A 13392-nucleotide genomic window follows, 5' to 3' on the forward strand; every position below is an offset into this window, starting at 1 on the left:
CTCCTGCAATGTTGGAACCTGCGGGCTTTCTCATTCGAGGAGATCGACGGGCCAAAATCAAACATCTCGCTGCCCGGTAGTGCTGAAACACTAGTTCACCATCTAGGATTCTCAGAGGTGGTTTGCTCGCTGGGTTCCTCGCTGCCTAACTTGCGACCATAAAGAGCAACGAAGGACCATCTGTGCGGAATTTCTTGCGCGTTACGGGGCTGATCATGACAATTTTTTGTGGGACATCGTCACAGGCGATGAAACATGGGTTCGTCGCTTCTAACCGGAAACAGAACGGCTGTCCACGGGCTGGCGCCACGCCACCTGTCCTCCGAACAAAAAGTTCAAAGTCGCAACCTCAACCGGGACTCTGAAGGCGTTTCTGTTAGATGTCTTCCCTCATGTTGCAATGATCAACTCGGAAATGTGTTGTGCTACGCACAGGAAATTGTGGAAACGACTTCAGCATGTTCGCCGCCACAAAAATGGGAACAAACTCCTCCTCCTCCATGCAAGGCCTCAGTCAAACCTGCGCACTCGAGAGGAACTCACAGAACTTCATTGGATTGTTCCTCCTCATCCACCTTACAGCCCAAATGTCGCACCTTCCGTCTTCCATCTGTCTGGCCCAGTGAAGGATGCACTCCGCGGGAAGCAGTTCGATCATCTGGAGGCTATTGATGCTTCAAGACTTTGACTCTGACGTCGACCAGCAGAGTGGCACCAAGCGGGCATACAGGCACTCCCAGTAAGGTGACGAAGACCGTCGCATTGAACGGAGATTATATTGAAAAATTGGGTTTTGTGACCAAAAGAGTAAGGAATAATATCGTGTACTGGAATCCTGAATAAGACCAACCCGTTTTAGAAAAAATAAAAAAAAAGTTGCATTAGTTATTGAACGACTCTCATATATTACTCGATATAGTTTCAGAGAGCGTATACTATTCTCAAATATGTTGATGAAATACTCTGCAATTCGTAACCACATGCAACACTGGTGTCCTATTTTGGAGGAATGTACACGGTACTTCCACGCCGGAGGAGAGGGCTTCGAATCCCCGACCGGCCAACGAATTTAAAACATAAGGAAAAAGCGAAGTTACGCCTTTTGTGTGGTTGGAATTTGTGATCATTATGTCAGGAACGACTGCTTTCTGCTGTTACGCGTGTCTAACTCATCGGTTGAAAAGGCGGTTTTGCTAGAGACCGAGTAGGTGATTCAAGCGTGTACCATAGAAACTGACCACCATTCACAACGACACTCAAAAGGAGATGCCTGTCAGCCGCAACTTAAATGCAGGCCAGTCCTAAATTCTGAATTTGCAGACACGCACACATATTTAGCTGACAATCGGGGTACAAACTGTACATCCCGGAGACGTGGAAACACATTTTTATTTCTAAAGGTATTCTGCATCAGTTCTCCCCCACAGGAGATTAGTATGTGTTTTGTAAGAAGTATATTGGTCCCGAGAATAATATGTGTTGTTATGTCAAAAAAGCCTATGTTATCATTTGAAATATTGAATTTGACTATAAAATAGTGTAGTTTTCGTGAGTGGTATGCAACACTGCCTTTCGTCCTGCATAAGGATGGTTTGTTCTGATCATGTACGTGTATTGACATTATTGACTGCAATACAGTCTTTGACTTCTGAATGTGGCAAGGATAAAGTAAAGGGACTGAAGTACTGCCTACAACTTGTATAGAAACCGGGCTGCAGTTGTAAGAGTCAAAGGACATGAAAGGCAATCGTTAGTTCAGAAGGGAATGAGATAAGGTTTAAGTCTATCCCCAATGTTGTATAATCTGTACATTGAGCAAGTTTTAAAGGAAACAAAGGAGAAATTAGCAGAGGGAATCAAAGTTCATGTAGAAGAAATAAGAACTTTGGGGTTTGCTAATGACACTGTAATTCTGTCAGAGAGGGCAAAGGTCTTGAAGATAAGTTGAACTATAAACGGTTTATGTCTTGAAAAGACGATGTGAGATAAGTATGAACAAGTGGAGTGGAATCTAGTCAAACTAAGTTAGACGATTCTGAGGGAATTAGATTAGGAGATGAGACATTTAAAGTACTCTAAGGGTTTTGCTACTTAGGTAACAAAATAACTGACGCCGGTCAAAATAGAGAGGGTATAAATTACAGACTGGCATTGCAAGGAAAGCATTTTCTGGAAATGGGAAATTTGTTAACACTGAATATAAATTCAAGTTTCAGGAAGTATTTTCTGAAGGTATTTGTCTCGAGTGTAGCCTTGTTCGGAAGTTAAACGTGATGATAGGCAATTGAAGCAAGGAGAGAGTGGAAGCTTTTCAAATGTAGTGCCCTAAACTAATGGAGAAGATTTGATGGGTAGATCGAATAACAAATAAGGAGATACTGAATCGGATTGGAGAAAAAAGAAATTTATTTGTGGTGCAACTCAACTAAAAGACGGGATTAGTTGATAGGACACGTTCTGTGGCATCAAGGAATTTAATAGTGGAAGCAAGTATGGGAGGGTAAAAAAAACGTAGTGTGGCGAGTAAAAATTGTAGAGAAGACCAAGGCTTGTGAACAATAAGCAGGTTCATGAGGATGTAGGTTGCATATGTTACGCGAAGACGATGGGGTTTGCACAGGATAGAGTAGCATAGAGAGCTGCATCAAACAAGTCTTGGGACTGAAGACAACAAAAGCTAATATTTTATTATACATTGGCTACTTATATAGCAGTTAAGTAACACATTAAAAAAATCGTGAGCGCATATTGCTGCATAGGGGCTCCACTGTTGGTTCGTTGCTTGGTGTATGAAGGGACCAAACCACAGGGTCATCAGTCCCTTGCACCCTGCGCGACTTCCAAATCGTTTCCATCTCTGGTGATCATTGTTTACTGTTAATGGAAAACTTTGTCAAAGTAGGACTCATAGAGTCGGTTGTTTAACGCGTTAAGGACCGAATATTTTTGTTCCAACTTACCGCAGTGCCCGAGTGTTGCATTCCGTCTGATTTGCATGCAGCCCATACAACGCAAGTCCTCAGATCACCTTTCGGTACAGTCATTTGTCAATACAAACCGGTACTTTTTCTGCTTGCTGTTTTGTTTATGCATGTAACCATAAACAAATGTATATGTCATTATCTTTGCATGGTTTTTATTTTAAACTTTCAGTGTTTGTACATAAAACGTTTCTCCACATTTTGAAACAATAATTTGTAATGCATACAGAAGATAACCACTTTTTATAAACTATAATTGTGACGTAATTGCGAACTACATTGAGCCGTGCTGCAGCTGGCGTTGGTGCTGTTTGTAGGTTTCCGTCCTCTGTTGGAGGCCAGACATGGTTGCGATTGTTTGTCTTCTTCTCGTGTTGACTGGTGTCTCTTGGTTTCGCAAGCGTTGCCTGTCCGCTAGTGGCAGCAGCGACAGTTATCGATATGTAGTAACTGTGGCCCTATCTTTGGGGCGTTGTCCTGGTTCTTCCGGGTTGTGTCTGTCGGTAGTTCGGTTGGAGACTCAGGAGCAGCCAGGTCTGCGCAGTGCTAGAACACGCCGGGACCGCTGGCGGCACGCATGGACTGTAGGATGGAAGGGCTGTGGTCACGAGGGTGCACGACCTCGTCGTAAACCGGATCCAGCAAGCTTTAAGTTTGAGTGCATTTGGATTCAAGCAGAGAAACCTACAAATTCCAAATTTCAACCCAGATTACACGTGTTCGTTACGGGTAGCGTTTGTGATCCAGCAAACGTCAACAGTGATGGAAGAACATTTACGTTGATTCTGTAGAAGTCGCTACGAGAGCAACCTCCTTTGAAAATCTGTTCATTTGGTTACCTGTCAGTAGGCGGGAAATAATTCGACGTGACATTGTGGAGCGGATGATTTGCCTGCATATTGTGTCATGCCTGCCTCTGGTGGTTATGTTCAAAATGTTCAAATGTGTGTGAAATCTTATGGGACTTAACCGCTAAGGTAATCAGTCCCTAAGCTTACACACTACTTAACCTAAATTATCCTAAGGACAAACACACACACCCATGCCCGAGGGAGGACTCGAACCTCCGCCGGGACCAGCCGCACAGTCCATGACTGCAGCGCCTGAGACCGCTTGGCTAATCCCGCGCGGCTCTTGTGGTTATACTATGCCACTACGCGTATGATGAATCGAAACTTGGAGAGGTTCTGTATCCACTGATACATGTCATTTTTCTGTGCGTCTTTGTAGTTTTCACGCAAACGTCTTCTGAAACACCAGAAGTTCTTATGAATATCCCTGTACAACATTTCTTCAACGTTATTAACATCGACGTCGGTAGCTGATTGTGAAGAGTGAAAGTACAATGAGCATAAAATCGCTGGTTCTAATCTACCTAGTCCCTAGTAGCAACTATTTTATTTAAATTTCATATTTATGCATGTAAAAATGTTAATTGACCACTATCAAACCCTAGTTTTTAAATAAAAACCTGTTTCTATTACTATTTGCATGACAACATGAATGTGCACAATAAATTGAAATTTGGCACAGAAATGCGATACATCAAGTAGAAAATAAAATGCTTTTTATTTCACAAGATTGAATAATAATGTTATTGATAGTGAATTAAGTATGGGTCCGCTTTTCTGCAAGTATACAAATCATTATTTTGTTTTAACAGCCAAACATGTTTCATCCAAAGTTGTGGCATCCTAAGTCGGTTTTGTTCTTTTACTTTTGGGTAATACATACATACATACGTAAAGTGAAAGGTAAAGTGCGTAAATAATTTAAATAAGAACAAAATCGGATGTGCCGTATTTCCTGAACTGAACATAATCTGTATGTATTTCAGAAAAATAAAAGTACAAAACACACTGAGGATATCACAACTGTTGTGAAACATGTTTCAGACCCATCCTTAATTCGTTATTATTTTGTGCAAGCACGAGAACTGAGCTCCAAGCTCCAGTACGATAATATTATTCATGTGTATAATTTTTTTCATTCAAGAGTACCGTATTTTACGGACTACAAGACTCAATTTTTTCTTCCAAAAATTTCCTCCGAAATTTAGGTGCGTCTTGTCCTCCAAATTAATATAAAAATGTCGAGTGTTTGATTTAAAATTCCCGCGGATCATAAAAATGGCTTTATATTCGATGCCGCGGGAAAGCTTTCTCTGTCTGGTAACATTGGATTCAACTGGCAGGAGCAGTGCACCGATGCGACGAACTGGAGTTGAGGGGATTCAAAAACTTGCTAACATTGTCTCCCTCCCGCCCCGCCTCCACAAACCCAGCACACTGTCTAGTGTATGATGCGTCATTGCAGTCTACGGTGCCTGTGAACTTGAATTGAAAGTGATTTGTGTTAGCGGTAACAGTGTAATATTTTTGTTAGTAGCTAGTTTCTTAATGGAAAAAATTAAAGGTATTCATATGATGCGGGCTATAAATCGTCGCCAGTTTTGTAAAGGCCTCGTCGCTACTGCTGTGGAGTCCCAGTTTGTGAGTTCGTGAAACGGCTTCTGGTGCAGTACACCGCTAAGACAATTTCTCCCTGCCACTATTACACAGCTATGCCCCAAGGTCAGGTAACAGGATAGGAGAACGAAGGTTCCACAGCACCCCAGCAAATTAGTAACGAAGTCACACGAATGAGTTAAAAGGTTTACTTATCTTTGTGACTAGTTGAATATTGAAGTCTGTAACACTGCTTGTAATACAACACAAAAAAGCCCTCAATGGCTAAGTGCAAATAATCGTAGGTAAACTTCACAGTGCATAGCAAACGCAATTTATAGCAACTGTCTGTTCACTTCTAAGAGTTCACTAAACGACGTTCCCTGTCTAAGTCAGCCCTGGACGATGATCTATAACCAAGTGGGCGAGAGCTGCTCATCTATCTTCCGAGTAGGCTTCGCCGTTGTCGTCCGGTCGTTGGCGGTACTCGGCCGGCGGTTGGCCGAGGCGAAGTCGATATCTTCATCCTTAGCGCCGCCCGTGGCGCTGGTGGAACTCGCGCAAGTGGCGAGTCTCTATGGCTCTGGCACCAGCTCGCATCTTTGCGCCTGTGATGCTTTTGCCCTGGCTGTGTCTTATTCGGACGACACAGCAAATAGAGTGTGGAGACAGAGCGTTACGGCCCTCCACCTACAGAAAAAACCATTCGCGATTGGTGGGCTAGTAAAGAAGGATTGAAAATAATGAGGAAGAGGAAATATGCTAATAGAGAACTGAATACAAAATGGCCTAAACCAGAAGATGACGTATTGAAATGGATTCAAGGTCACCGTCAAAATGGCATAGGAATTAAAACAAAAATGATTCAGATACACGCCCGTAAGCTAGCGCTACAGTGGAACGTAACAAACTTTAAGGATGGAGTTGCTTGGTGCTACACTTCTATGAAACATCATGGACTTAACATGCGAACCGAAACTACAAAATTCCAGTTAATGCCACAAGAGTATGTAGAGATAACAATATCTTCCATCGCTTTATTATTCAACATCGAAAGAAAACCAGTGTGGACTAAGCCAAATAACGAATATGGACGAAACTCCTCTGACATTTGATGTGCTGAGTAACAGAACTGTTGCCATGAAAGGTGCTTGAACTGTAACTATAAGAACAAGTGGACATGAAGAAATGCGCCACACTGTTTTCCTTTCATGTTGTGCTGACTATACTAAACTTAATGCAGTGATCTTTTTCAAGCGCAAAACAGTGCCAAAACCTTCTGATACACCGCCAGGTGGTGGTGTTCACGTTCATTACAAAGGTTGGTTGGACGAGTACGGTATGAAATTATGGATTAACAGAGTGTGGGAGAGGAGGAAAGGTGCTTAATTGTAGAAGGGTTCTCTTCTTGTGCTAAATCAGTTTAATAATTATCTGAAAATTTCTGTGAAAGAGAAATTGAGACAGGCAAATACAGAACTTGCTGTTATTCCGGCAAGACTGACTTCACAATAACAACCTCTTGATGTCCTGAAAAATAAACCCTTTAAAGTGTACATGAGAGAGGAATGGAACAGATGGATGGTGGACGAAACCTAACATGAATTCATTAAAACAACCTACAGTGAAACAAGTGTGTCAGTGGATGAAACAGCCATGGTCTAGAGTGAGAGAAGACATTATTGTTAAATTTTTGAAGAAGTATGGCATAAGTAACGCTCTCGGTGGCAGTGAAGACCATCTTATACAGTGTGTAGAAAAATTGTGTCACGAAATTTTAACCCTGAATAGCTGATGCCAGTAGGAATGTGTGTAGGTGTCCCGATTGGCCGCGGGATTGCCCTGTTGCCGGATGCTCTGGACAATGCATGACCGCGAATGCTTTGCCTGTCGGAGTTCGTGATGAATCCAAGACGGCCCGCACACTTGGTGGTAGCGCTCCAGCCTCGCACTCTGGGGGGGGGGGGGGGGGGGCGGCGAATCCGCCGGGGTCTTGACGGATCCATTGTAGTTTCATGATAAAACGTACCGGGAACAAACCCGTCAACAGCTATTAGTTCGCGTACAGAAAGTCTTTTACAAATTATGTCGGCCCTGAAAAGGGCCTTTTTTGTAGCTAGGACATTGTTTACGTAAAGCAGGTGCTCGAACTGGCGACCTTCTGACGCGACACAAGCTTGTGTCGAACGGTGTTTTGCCGAACTCTTTCAAAGATTCCTGGCATTGCCCTAATGTGATTGGTGGCATGTTGAATGCGATCCATTAATTCCTCTTCGTTTCTAGTTGGTTCTTCCGGGGTGGGTGAACTAGAACCTTGAAGAATCCCCACAGGAAAAAGTCCGGTAACGTGAGGCCATGTCCTACGAGCACCTCTGCCAATTACCCGGCCGTCGAAGAGTTCATTTAAATATCCGCACACAGCACGACTATTATGTGCAGGCGCCCCATCATGCTGCAACCACATGCGCAGCCGAATGTCCAGGGGAATATCTTCCAGCAGGCCGGGTAGAGTTTCTTGCAAAAAGTGAAGGTAATTTGCGCCGGTAAGTCGAGGAGGTAGACGAACCGGCCCAATCAGATGGCCACCCACAATGCCTGCCCAAATGTTGAACGAAATTCGTCCCTGGTGTCTGTGGACGTCCGTGACAATTCGTCCCTGGTGTCTGTGGACGCAAGTGACATGAGGATTTCCCGTTGGCCAGTAATGAACGTTTCGAGTGTTGTAAAGGCCATCCTGATGGAGGGTGCACTCGTCGGTAAACAACACAATCGCGGGGAAGTCGGGATCTCGTGCAACACATCGCAGAAACCACCGGCAGAACCCTAGCCTGTGTTCATAGTCCGCCACAGGATTTAGATCTTGGGCAGGGTGGAAACTAAATGGATGCTGGCCGTCATCCCTCAAAACCTCTCAGACTAACCAATGAGTGACCCCCATGTCGTGTTCAACAGCTCGAGTACTTGTCGTGGGTGCTTTCTCGAAGCGCTCGAGAACAGTCTCTTCAAATGCGGCATCCCGTCGTGTTTGAGGTCTTCCAGCCTCACCGTGATATCCCGCTAACGAGCCTGTCTCGCCAAATCGCCGGTGTGCGTGGCGTCTTGCTGGGTACTGTTTTTCATAAAACCGTCGAGCTTCATGCGCATTACCGTCGGCTAGTCCATAAACAAAAGCCATATCTGGTTGTTCTTCAAACGAATACTGTGCCGCCATGCTTACTGTATGACTAAATCGCACGTGACGTGTGTGTGCTCCGAAGCGAAGCTTACTTGTGAATGCCTCTGACGCGAGGTGGAGGCAAATAGCAAGACCTATTCGACACGTGTTCGTATCACGTTGGCGCAGTGACGGGGCGAGGGACGTTTGTACGTGTGAACCGACAACCATAGCGCTGCTCGTCAACCGACGAACGGCAATAGGGGAATTCCATGGCTAGTCGGAGCGCGTGGCGTCGTATTTCCGTAGTATAAAGAAGGTGCGTTGTCGACCTACACAACATTAGTAATTTTGGTTCGTAGTGGCAGCAGTTATCAAGGGTTAAAATTTCGTGACACAATTTTTCTGCACCCTGCATATGAGGAGGACAACGACGACGACAAAGAGCAGGAAGAAGTAGTTTTGATGATGATTTTCACGGATTTTGAAGGTCAGTTCGGTTTCATACACTAAGAATTTTTTAATCTGGCTTTGCAATCTAATAGTAAAAATGGTATTTTTTATATAAAATTGCTTAAAAATTATGATACGTCCTACAGCCTGTAGCGTCTTATAGTCCGTAAGGGATTTCGAAAGAGTGTATCAAATTTTAAATCATTTTCATAGCCCCAGTAATTGAAAATCAGAGACGTTATTTTCGTTAAAATTATGAAGCAATATTTATTACCTGGCAACGGCCTTGCCGCAGTGGAAACATCGGTTCCCGTGAGATCACCGCAGTTAAGCGCTGTCGGACGTGGTCGGCACTTGGATGGGTGACTATCCAGGCCGCCATGCGCTGTTGCCATTTTTCGGGGTGCACTCAGCCTCGTGATGCCAGTTGAGGAGCTACTCGACCGATAGTAGCGGCTCCGGTCAAAGAAAACCATCATAACGACCGGGACAGCGGTGTGCTGACCACATGCCACTCCAATCCGCATCCTCAACTGAGGATGACACGGCGGTCGGATGGTCCCGATGGGCCTGAAGACGGCGAGCTCGTGCTAAATTTATTAACTATCATTTGGATTTGTTAGCAAATATGGGATTTAAATAGATTGAAAAATCGTTGCTACTAGTGATTGTTCAAATGGCTCTGAGCACTATGCGACCTAACTTCTGAGGTCATCAGTCGCCTAGAACAGAACTAAGTAAACCTAACTAACCTAAGGACATCACACACATCTATGCCCGAGGCAGGATTCGAACATGCGACCGCAGCGGTCGCTCGGCTCCAGACTGTAGCGCCTTGAACCGTACGGCCACTCCGGCCGGCTGCTACTAGTGAGATTCGAACTGGGAACTCTACATTTACTAGACTTTTACTCTACCCACTCAACTACTGGCGTCTGTGCTAGTGAGCTCGAAATATTTTGCACATAACATCGTTCGGAAATCTCTTCTTCAGACGCAGTTTTTTCGGCGAGAGTATTGGAGAGCGCAGTTTTAAGACTCTGATATCCGGACAGTAAGCTGTAAATCCTTAAGTATGAAGAAATATAAGAGAGGGAGTCTTTAAGGTCACCTTGTTAGACTTTTTGACTCAAAGCACTGTTGCCGTATTATTTATTTAATCCTCTGAGCGAGGATCTGAATTTCAAAAATTGGCTCGACGCGCCGGGTGCGACACCTGTGTTTTCCCTGCGACCTCCTCCGGCCTCGCGTTGCGATCCGCCTCCGCGGAAGCCAGCTGCCACGCAACTTTGACAATCGTTCCGTGCTGTTCACGGGTGTTTGGCCCAAGTTTGTGGGACGCGGGGCAGCTGCGTCGGTGGGTGGAGGGGTAGGCCATCGACCGACGGCGGCGGCGGCGCGCCCGCAGGGAGGGGGCGTGCTGGGTGGCAGACGCCGGCCGCGCAGAACGCGGGGCCCCAGTGCTCCAGTGCCGGCTGCTGGCTGTGCTGCTGGCTGCTGGCGGCGTTCCGTTCGCGGCCGCTGGGCAGCGCGGCGCCGCGCTACGCCGTCCCGTGTGCCAGCCGGACACCTGCTGCTCTGGCCGCGCGCGCCAACACGTGTGCCGCGAGACGCCCAACTTGCACCGATTTCGTTTCGGGACGCTAATATCGCGCAGTTCTCGCTCAACTGTGAAAAGCGTGGTCCTTTTTTTTCTCTACAGGTAGCCGGGCTTTGACGGTCGTATTACTGCAAGGCAGTGTTTCGTGAATCATATTTCTAATTAACATATTACAACTGTTCCTCTCTCTCACTTCCCTTTCGGATATACCACCGTTGCGGAAATCGGATCTTCGCGAAGAATTAATTTTTAGAATGTTTTCGTTCGTTTAAATTTTGCACTTTCTCGTTAAATTTTTCAGTACTGTGCACAATATGAACCTTAATCAGAAACTATAAATGAAGAGTTATATAGGGTGGAGGCAAGCAGCACGATAATCAAGCGGGCGTCCAGTCGAGCAAAATTTTCCAGATAATCGTAGGTCGGCAACGCACCGTTGTGGACCAGCTGTAGCCACAAAACGGCAGCCAGTCACCGGCGAGGTTGCGGTCGCAAGAATTTTTGGGGCCGCGACAGTAATTTGCTACGTACCAGGAATTGTCGAGAGGGTACGCTGATGTCAAGTTTGTAGCGATGTTGGAACCAGAAAATTCGACGATTTACCGATAAAAAATTTTATTTCAAAAAGTCTTCCTTTTTTTTACCGTCTCTTACTTGATATTTACTTATCTCCTGTACTTAGAATAAAAGTTCATTCATCCTCATCGTACATTAGTAAAAACTAAAATCTGTAGCCCTTAGATTTCGTTATTAATAGCATTGCACCTGACTTTACAACATGTTGGCTATTTTGTTGCTTTGGTGTTACTGCAGTAAGCTTATCGTAGGAACAAAGTAATGAGATTACGCTACTTTTTATTCATTTATTTTTATTTATTTGTTTAACCCGATGTGATGGGGTCGTCAGTACTCTCTTACACTGGACCCAGGGATTCACGCATACAGTATCAATTACATCATAGTTACGTAAGAAATAACAATTTTAATATAAGAACTGGTATTAAAATTATCTGTCAGAAAATTATACTCATTATGAGCTAACGAAGTTGATACGGACATTACTTGTGCTGCTGCTGTCGCTAATCGTGGTAACAGTGAAATAATAATAATAATAATAATAACAATAATAATGTTACAATAATAATAATCACAATAATAAATAATAATCGTTATATTTGTAACAAAACGATAGTGGCCGATATAAGAAGAATTTGGAAGGATGCAAGTGTGATGTTTTCTGATGCAGCGAGTTCTGGGAAAAGGAAATTTAAGGAGACTGCATCGGCTAAGAATACTGGGAAATGAGGAAGATCTGGCTGGAAAGAGGGATACACAGAGGTAGTGAGTGCGTACAGGAACAGTGATAATCCTTATAGTTATTTTACTGGATATGTCATTATCTGTCTTCTGAAGCTAGAGGTGTTACTTAATTCTCTAATATAATGCGGGAGGATCTTCCAGAGACGAGCACTACTAATGAGAAGGGCTTCGAGAAAGTGACTGAGTGATGGAGTGTGGCATAAAGGATTTTGCTCTTATGGGGACGGGTGTTTCTGCCGTGTTGGTCACGCAAGAGCGTTAACGTTCAATAAAAACAATACCAATCGCCGTTATATAGGTTTATTTCTAGGCAGTCAGTTTCAACGTTACATATTGAAATACAGAGCATATTAACTGAAAGAATCAAGTGTTGCATATTACTTTACGTAATGAGAATTATATAATGAATGTTATATCAGAGCAATAAATCATGTTAAAATACAGAGCGTATTGCTTAAAAGCTGCGAGTGTTACATGTAAATTGACGTAATTAAAAGAACTCCGTCTTAATAAAAACTCCATAATACACCGTAATATACACTATCAGAATTAATTAGTTATACATACATATTGTAAAATCTACAGTGTTTCAGTATGTAATTATTGCTCTGTTTTATCCTCCACAGTTTAGGCCTGAAGATGACGTAGTGTAACGTCGAAACTGGTTGCCTAGAAATAAACCTATATAACGGCGATTGGTATTGTTTTTATTGAACATTGAACAGCCGTAGTCCCATACTCCACCAGAAGATGGAGTTACATTCAAGAGGTTGAGAAGTTGCAGTTGATTTAAATCTCAAACTTTACCAAGTAAATATCACGGAAAGCCCGCCTGTAATGTAATCAACCATTGATAGGAATGTAGAACTTGCTTAGCTTTCTCTTTTCTACGGCATTATTCCATGTCTTGACAGGGTCGACGTACTATTCATTAGGTTTGGCAGTGTTAGTGGTAGATACTGGTCAGACACCATACCTGTCGCCATTCCTTGAAAGTTTTTGGGAATCAAGGAGGACGTGGTTACCAGCCCGGTATTCAGAAGTCGGATGCGAGAAACCGCCTGAAAACCACACCCAGACTGGCCTGCCCACCGGCCATCCTTGTTCTCGTTAATCCACCCGGGCGGATTCGATCCGGAGCCGACACACAACCCCGTATTGCGGAAGTGGCGTGCTAACTCGCACGGCCGTCCGAGCCGGTATTGCCTAGTTTTGACAGTGAAACCGAAACCGTTTTCTTCAGCTAATTGGATTAGTAACTGCGCTCTTCAGTAAATAGATACTGACAGGGCCAAGTTAGTTTAAATGGACATATTTCGGCGTGCTCGTTACTGATTGGCTGACATTTTATGTCGTATCTTCACAACTATGGCTTTACGAACTATGGTCAGTTAGGAAACTTCGTTTGTTTCGACGTCACCTACCCTAATCAGACTT

General features: G+C 44.1%; 1 protein-coding gene and 1 pseudogene across 1 annotated transcript in view; both read left to right on the plus strand.

Annotated features, from left to right (window-relative positions):
• Positions 1–13392, plus strand: part of LOC126473647 (liprin-beta-1) — a 955354-nt gene that overhangs the window by 35634 nt on the left and 906328 nt on the right. The gene's annotated exons all lie outside the window — the stretch shown is intronic.
• LOC126475734 (5S ribosomal RNA) lies at positions 9312–9429 on the plus strand (annotated as a pseudogene).

Source organism: Schistocerca serialis, chromosome 4 (genome assembly GCF_023864345.2).
Source record: "Schistocerca serialis cubense isolate TAMUIC-IGC-003099 chromosome 4, iqSchSeri2.2, whole genome shotgun sequence".
NCBI lineage: Eukaryota > Metazoa > Arthropoda > Insecta > Orthoptera > Acrididae > Schistocerca > Schistocerca serialis.